The 8,445-nt window shown below is 45.5% G+C and overlaps 1 long non-coding RNA gene across 1 annotated transcript; it reads right to left on the bottom strand.

Annotated features, from left to right (window-relative positions):
• Positions 1-225: 225 nt before the first annotated feature.
• On the bottom strand, positions 226-7,843 carry LOC119960580. Its single transcript, XR_005459459.1, has 3 exons — positions 6,950-7,843; positions 5,793-5,890; positions 226-279 (listed from the first exon to the last, which is right to left on the bottom strand). It is a non-coding gene; the product is annotated as an uncharacterized LOC119960580 (long non-coding RNA).
• Positions 7,844-8,445: the final 602 nt, after the last annotated feature.

Here is an 8,445-nt window from a genome sequence, read left to right as displayed (position 1 = left end):
TACACTCCCTCCGAGGCCATTCTATCCTTCCTCAGGTTTGTTGCCCAGAACTGAACACAGTTCTCCAGGTTTGGTCTAACCAGGGTTTGTGAATCTCGGGGCTTTTCCAGTCACACTGAGACCTGAAATCTTCCCTCATAGACAGAACAGACAAACCTTTTACCTTCCACACCCAGATGCTGCTGAAATTAAGGTTCTAATGAACCGAGTGACTCTGTCAGATCGCGATGTGACGTTTGGTTTGCGTTTCCCATCTGTTAAACCTCCACTTCCAGTATCCTGTAAATTTACAGAAACCTCACTGTCAGTTTAGGATAGAAATTCACAACATTCTCTCCTCACCAACTTTGATTAAATGTAGTCTTGGAGGTTTGAATCACATGACCTGTCCCCATCCTCCAGCCATTAATCGGTCAAACACATCCATCCTTGTGACACACTGCCTTCCTCGGCCAATTGGGGAAAAGGACTCATCACCTTACAGGACAGTTATTTTCCAGACTCCCAGGTATGAATCTCACAAATGCAGGGAGCAGAGTTGGTGTGAACCCAGGCAGGAGGAGCTTCGGAACAATAAATATAAATAACGTACCTCAGGGATTCACGGCCTAGGCAGCAGGGAGAGGAGTTGGTGCAAATCCAGGGAGGAGCAGCTTCGGAACAGTAAATATAAATAACTTACCTCAGAGTAAAGCTGATTGGCTGGTTGGGAATCTGTTCTAAATTTGAGAAACTAGAGTAATTAACTAAGTAGGGAGTAACTCGGAGACCAATAACTATGAGATTGCTGTTTGTATCTATATCAACGATTTAGATGAGAATGTACATGGCATGATCAGTAAGTTTGCAGGTGACACTAAAATACTATATTGTAGACAGTAAGGAAGGTTGTCAAAAATTGCAGCAGGATCTTGATCAGCTGGGGAAGTGGGCCGAGAAATGGCAAATGGAGTTCAATACAGATAAGTGTGAGGAGTTGCATTTCAGAAAGTCAAATCAACGTCGGACTTTCACAGTGAATAGTAGGGCCTTCGGGTGTATAATGGAACAGAGGGATCTTGGAGTTCATGTGCACGGTTCTTTAAAGGTGGGGTCACAGATAGATAGGGCAGCACGGTAGCATAGTGGTTAGCACAGTTACGTCACAGCTCCAGGGTCCCAGGTTCGATTCCCAGCTGGGTCACTGTCTGTTGTGGAGTCTTCAAATTCTCCCCGTGACTGTGTGTGTCTCTGGTTTCCTCCCACAGTCTAAAGATACGCAGGTTAGGTGGACTGGCCATGCCAAATTGCCTTAGTGTCCACAAAAAAGGTTAAGTGGGGGTTACTGGGTTAGGGGATAGGGTAGATAAGTGGGTGGTGTGCTCTTTGTAAGGGCTATCCAGCTCTGGCAGACTCGATGAGCCGAGTAACCTCCTTCTCCACTGCAAATTCTCTGAAGGAGGTTTTTGGCATGCTGGCCTTCATCAGTCAGGGCATTGAGTATACAAGTTGGGAAGTTATGTTGCAGTTGTACAGGACGTTGGTACGGTCGCACCTGGAGTATGGTGTTCAGTTTTGGTCGCCTTGCTATAGGAAAGATGTTATTAAACTGAAGAGAGCGCAGAAGAGATTACAAGGATGTTGCCAGGACTCAAGAGACTGAGTGAAAGGGAGAGATTGGACAGCCAGGACCTTATCTTTGGAGCGTAGGGGACTGAGGGGTGATCTTATAGAGGTGTATAAGACCATGGGAGGCATGGATAGGGTGAATGCACTCAGTCTTTTTCTCAGGTTTGGGAGTCGGGAACTAAAGGGCACAGGTTTAGGTTAAGACGGGAAAGAATTAATGGGAACCTGAGGAGCAATGGTTTTCCATAGAGGATAGTACGGAATGAGCTGCCGGAGGAAGGAGTTGAGGCAGGGACATTGACAACACTGAAAAGGCATTTGGACAGACACATGGATAGGAAAGGTACAGAGGATTATGGGCCAAATACAGGCCAATGGGATTGGCTTAGATGAGCTTTTTGGTTGGCATGGACCAGTTTGGGCCGAAGGGCCTGTCTCCATACCATAGATATTTCATGTGAGTCTTTTTCTGTTCCATCAAATCCCTTCAATGCAGAAAGAGGCCATTCGGCCCATCAAGTCTGCACTGACCCTCCAATATGGCGCCCCACTCAGGACCACTCCTCCAACCTATCCCCAGAAACCCACCTAATCTTTGGACACTCAGAGGAAATCTTTTAAAATGGCCAATCCACCTAACCTGCGCTAACCACAGTCTTTGGACTGTGGGAGGAAACTGGAGCACCCGGAAGGAACCCATGCAGACACGGGGAGGAAGTGCAAACTCTACACAGTCACACAAGGCCGGACTCGAACCCCCTCCCTCTGATCCCCAGTTAGCCTCTGTTTGAATGAAAAAAGTCCCAGTTTCTCTCATCCCTCCTGGTAACTAAAATCTCTCTTCCCTGGGATCATCTCTGTGAATCTCTTCTACACCCTCTCCATGGCCTTGACATCCTTCCTGGTGTAAGATCCCCAAAACCTGATCTAATATTCCAACTGCAGCCTAACCAATGATTTGTCCAGGTTTACATGACCTTTGTCCTTTTGTACTCCAAACTTAGAATTATAAAACCTTGGATCCCATGTGTTTTTGAAGCACTTTATCAACTTGTCCTCCCACATTTAAAAGTTTGTGTATCTGAACTCCTTTTAGGGTTTGGGAGATATTAACATAACATGGCTGAAATATATTGACATCCAATGTCTGATATAATGTGTGTTCTGGGAGAGAGAAGTTTAGTCTGAGTTAGAAACTCAAGCAGGCGCTTCACTGCAGACAGGTCACCGTGGAAACGCTGATCAGACATTCCTTCACTGCAGACAGGTCACCGTGGAAACGCTGATAAGACATTCCATTCCACAGAATCGACTCATTGGAAACTCTAATCGGATCGGGGAGAGGACAGAGTTTGTCTGTTATTAACCTCAACATAAACTTAAACCAGAGTGAATAATGGAACTGATTAAATTCTAATGTGTGATGTTTTCACTAGAGTAATGGAATTATAAGAAATAATAGAATTAACAGGAAGGGTAGTTTCAGGAAAATGAGGAAATTACTGAAGAAACGTAACTGCTGGGAACCAAGAATGTGTCCTTGTAAATCACAGATTAGAGAAATTCCTGCTGTCTTTTCCTCACTTGCTGCATGAACTGTGTTCCGTACTGGCCACCAAACCTCAGGAAAGATACATTGCACTTGGTAACGGTCCAGTATAGATTGACCATGATGAAGTGAGGCTGGTGAACTGAGTGAATCCCTTCCCACACACAGAGAACATCAACGGTCGTTCCTCAGTGTGAACAGGTCGATGAATCTCCAGGTCTGATTAAATCTATTCCACAGTACCCAGATTTCCAAGGTTTCTTCAAGCGTGACTACATATCGTTCAAAAGGTCAGACCATCGGCTAAAACGTCATCCACATTCCGAACAAGGGAACTATTTCTCCCACATTGAACAGGGTCTTTGAACAATGAACAATACAGCACAGGAACCGGCCCTTCGGCCCTCTAAGCCTGTACCAGTCATGATACCAACCTTTGCCAAAACCCTCAGCACTTCCTTGTACCATATCCCTCTATACCCATGTGTTTGTCAAGATGCCTTTTGAACGCTGTTAACGTATCTGAAATGAAATGAAAATCGCTTATTGTCACGAGTAGGCTTCGATGAAGTTACTGTGAAAAGCCCCTAGTCGCCACATTCCGGAGCCTGTCCGGGGAGGCTGGTACGGGAATCGAACCGTGCTGCTGGCCTGCTTGGTCTGCTTTTTATAAGCCAGCGATTTAGCCTTGTGAGCTAAACCAGCCCCATCTGCTTCCACAACCTGCCCTGGCAATGCGTTCCAGGCACGCACCACCCTCTGCATAAAAAAACCTGCCTCGCACATCTCTAAATTTTGCCCAGGGACTTCAAACCTATGCCCCTGGGTGACTGCCCCCCCCCCCCCCCCCTCCCCCCGCCCACCCTAGGAAAGTGTGTCTGCCCATCCACTCTATCCATTCCCCTCATAATCTTGTCGACCTCTATCAGGTCATCCCTCAACCTCTGCCTTTCTCATGAAAATAATCCAAGTCTATTCAGCCTCTCCACATACCTAACACACTCCAGACTCGGCAATATCCTGGTAAACCTCCTCTGCACCCTCTCCAAATCCTCCACATCCTTCTGGTACTGTGGCGACCAGAATTGTGCACAATATTCCAAGTGTGGCCTTAACAAGGTTCTACAAAACTATTGCATGACTTGCCAGTTTTTATACTTGATGCCCCGTCCAATGAAGGGAAGCATTCCATCTGCTTTCTTGACTATCTTGTTCCTTTGTGATGCCAACTTGAAAGATTTCCTAGTTCTTATGTTCTTATGTTCTTATTTGTGCACATGCACACACAGATCTCTCTGACTTTCTATATTCCTGGTAGTTTTGCCATTGACGGTATATTTCCCCTCATAATATAATAATGTTCTCCTTAACCAGTAATGCTACTCACCCACCCCTTTTACATCCCTCTCTATCTCTCCTGAAGCATCTGTATCCTCCAACATTCAGCTGCCAATCCTGCCCTTCCTTTAAACATGTTTCTGTGATAGCCACAACATTGCAATTCCAAGTACTAATAAGTGCTCTAAGTTCATCTGCCTCCCCGGTATACTTCTGGCGTTGAAACAAATACACTTCAAACCACTGTGTTTGAGCAGACAGGGTGATGTGGTTCTCTTATTTTTGTTCTCCAATTCACCTTCAGTTATTACACCCCCCTGCCATACTTGTTTAAATCCTCCCGAGTGACTGCAGCAAATCTCCCAGCCAGGATATTGGTGCCCCTCCAGTTTAGATGTAACACATCCTTCTTGTATTGGTCACACCTGCCCCAGAAGAGATCCCAGTGGTTGTTCACCCTCCCCCTTCAGGATGTCCTGTGTTCGTTTAGAGACATCCTGGACCCTGGCACCAGGGAGGCAACATACCATTCTGGAGTCTCTTTCCCGTCCACAGAAGCGCCTATCTGTGCCCCTTCATATAGAGGCCCCTATAACTATCGCTCTCCCGCACTTTGTCCTCCCCTGCTGAACAACAGAGCCAGTTGTGGTGCCACTGTTCAGGCTGTTGTTGTTGTTTTCCCCACTTCCCCCAACAGTATCCAAAATGGTATACCTGTTAGAGAGGGGGACAGCCATGGGAGATTCCTGCATTGCCTGCCTGCCCATTCTAGTGGTCACCCATCTGTCTGATCCAGTGAACAGACTGTGGAAATAACTTTAACCAGTTACACAGCCTGAAAGAATAAGCACACCATTCACATCAGGGAGACACCGTGCATGTGTTCTGTGTGGACGAGGTTTCAACTGATTATCCAACCTGGAGAGATACAAGGACACCGGCACCATGGAGAAAGTGTGGAAATGTGAGGACTGTGTGAAATGGTTCAATGTTCATCTCAGCTGGAAAATCATCGACACAGTCACACTGGGGAGAAGCCAATCATCTGCTCTATGTGTGGGAAGGGATTCAGTATGTCAGCCAGCCTCACGTCACACCAGCAAATTCACACTGAGGAGAGGCCATTCAACTGCACTCACTGTGAAAAGAGGTTCAGGCGGTCATTTAACCTCAATGTGTACCAGCATGTTCATACTGTGGAAAGACTGTTCACTTGCTCCATATGTGGGAAGGGATTCATTCATTCATCCAGCTTTCTGATACACAAGCAAATACACACCGAGGAGAATCCACTTACTTGTACTCAGTGTGGGAAGAATTTCAGGAAGTCATCCATTCTCGTCCATTCTCTTTGCACACAAACGGAATCACCTGGGGAAAGACCGTTCATCTGCTCTGTATGTGGGAAGAGATACTCTCAGTCACTTAACCTCTTGACACATCAACAGCTTCTTCAGTGACTGACGAGATGTCTATTCTGCTGTTATTGCTGCTGTTAATCACATACAAGATCGATAGTCTGACAATATTTGGTCATTTCTGCTGATGTCAACAACCCCTATAACTGGCTGCAGTTTAATATTCTGGATGCGTCACTGATTTTTGGGGCTGCAGTGTCTCTTTTTAAAAACATCTTTCCTCTTTATTCAAGATCTTTCCCAGGAACGCAATTGCTATAGCGTTATGAACTTTTACTTTAATCTTTAAAAGTTTTTGGTGCAAAATCTATAATTCAGTTTCTGAAACATTCTACTGATCTCCAAGTGGAAAATTCTGATTAATCCTTGCTGACAATTCTTTCTGACTTACACATTCTTCACTGTGACACCACCATTATGAAATTAAATTATCAACATGAAATAAAACTGTAAAATATTTCACAGGCTCATCAATAGAAACTTAATCAATCAACATTGTTACTGATGAAGTTTGGAAATCACTGAGTTGAAACCATTTCTGACACAGCAGCAGCAACATTTGGTAAAGGTGGAACCCACAACAAAGACTGGTTTGAGACCCACTCAGCAGAGATGACATCTGTCGTTGAAGCAAAAACCAAAGCCGACCCGATGTCCAACATAAACCCAAGAGCTAGAACAGTGCATCACTTGGGACTTGAACATTTACACAATGGTCTTGGCAAAGATGGAGATGCTGTGCAAATAAACACTGGAGCAGCCTGCGTCAAGGAATTTTGGTTTCAGGTTCCAGCATCCACAGTAATTTGCTTTTGACAAGAAGTCTGAACTGCCTTTGATTATGGATTTTAATAAAAAAATTAGAGTACCCAATTCATTTTTTCCAATTAAGGGGCAATTTAGCAAAGCCAATCCAGCTACCCTGCACATTTTTGGGTTGTGGGAACGAAACCCAGATAAACGGGGAGAATGTGCAAACTCTCTCGGGTCCCGGCTTCTGGGGAGGAGAGAGGAAGGACCCATGAAGAAAACTCACCTTAAAATCTGCATTGTTCCACAGCAGAGCAGCATTCAATCATTTTGAGAAATGGAGAATAGCAGAATACCTTTTGACAATAATTTGCTTAATTATTTTTATCAATTGGTAACCAAGTCATTTTGTATTAACTGTTTGCGGTTTCAATGTTGCGAAAACATTACCCAACATTCCGTGCGGCTGTGAATGTGCCCTGTTCACCCCACAGGAGCACAGTGCGCAGACGCAATGCTGGGCTGTATCTGGAGCATGCGCAGTGTCTCTTTGATCGGAGGTCTGCGGGAGCGGTGAGTGTCGGTGAGGCGGAGGGAGGAATGGAGCCGGGAGCCGGGAGACGGGGTGGAGAGGGAGTGAAGGCTTCATAAACACCCCCTGCTGGTCACAGGGCCGGTTTAAGACTGCAAATCCCGCGTTTGCGGCTGCGGAGCTTTTATCCGGTTCCAGGGCCGCCATCTTTGTTTAGCGGCGCGGCTGAGGGGCCATCTTGATGACGTAACAGAGGCGGTGCTTCAGGATCCTGGTGACCAGGAGAGAAAATCATTGTGTCGATGATTGACAGGCCCCTCAGAGAGGGGAGGTGCTACTGTCACGTGTGGCAATCCGAAGAACAGAGAATAATAACACCAGAATTAGCAGCAGGGAACGGCCACGTGGCCTATTGACCCTGCTCTGCCAGTCAATAAAGGCATGGCTGATCCGAATGTGCCCTTAATCACATTTTCCTGCCTTAACCCAAAAACTTCGACTCCCCAGTAGATAAAAGAAGACTAACTTAGCCTTGAGTTTATTCAGTGACACAGCGCCACTGCTCTCTGGGAAAGAAAATTCCACAAACTCAGCTTTGAAAGAGTCACCCAGACTCAAAACATTAGCTCCCTTTTCTCCCCACAGATACTGTCAGACCTGCTGAGATTGTCCAGTATTTTCTGTTTTTGTTTCAGATTCCATTATCCGCAGTAAAATGCTTTTATCCACAGACTGATGACCCTCTGAGGGAAGACATTTCTCCTTATCTCAGTGTCAAATTGGAGAACTCTTGTCTTTAAACTGTTCTCCTTAGTTCTTGAATCCCCATGTGGGAAAATATTCTTTCAGCAAAACCTATCAGAGTCTTTGTTGTTTCAATAAGATCACCTCTCATTCTTCGGAACTCCATTGGGTACAGACCAAACAGGTTCAATCTTGCTCCATAAAACAAACTCACCCATCCCAGGAATCAGACTAGTGAAACTCCAGTGAACTGCCTCCAAAGCAAGTATAACCCACATTAAATAATCCTGGGATATTAGCACTGCTGTCTCACAGCACCGAGGTCCCAGGTTCGATCCCAGCTCTGGGTCACTGTCCGTGTGGAGTTTGCACATTCTCCCCATGTTTTCATGGGTTTCGTCCCCACAACCCAAAGATCTGCAGGGTAGGTGGATTGGCCACGCTAAATTGCCCCTTAATTGGAATAAATGAATTGGGTACTCAAAATTTATTTTTAAAACAGTAAT

This window comes from Scyliorhinus canicula, unplaced genomic scaffold (assembly GCF_902713615.1).
Source record: "Scyliorhinus canicula unplaced genomic scaffold, sScyCan1.1, whole genome shotgun sequence".
Classification (NCBI taxonomy): Eukaryota; Metazoa; Chordata; class Chondrichthyes; order Carcharhiniformes; family Scyliorhinidae; genus Scyliorhinus; species Scyliorhinus canicula.
The sequence above is the reverse complement of the archived record's forward strand: the minus strand, read 5'-3'. Positions and strand labels throughout refer to the sequence as shown.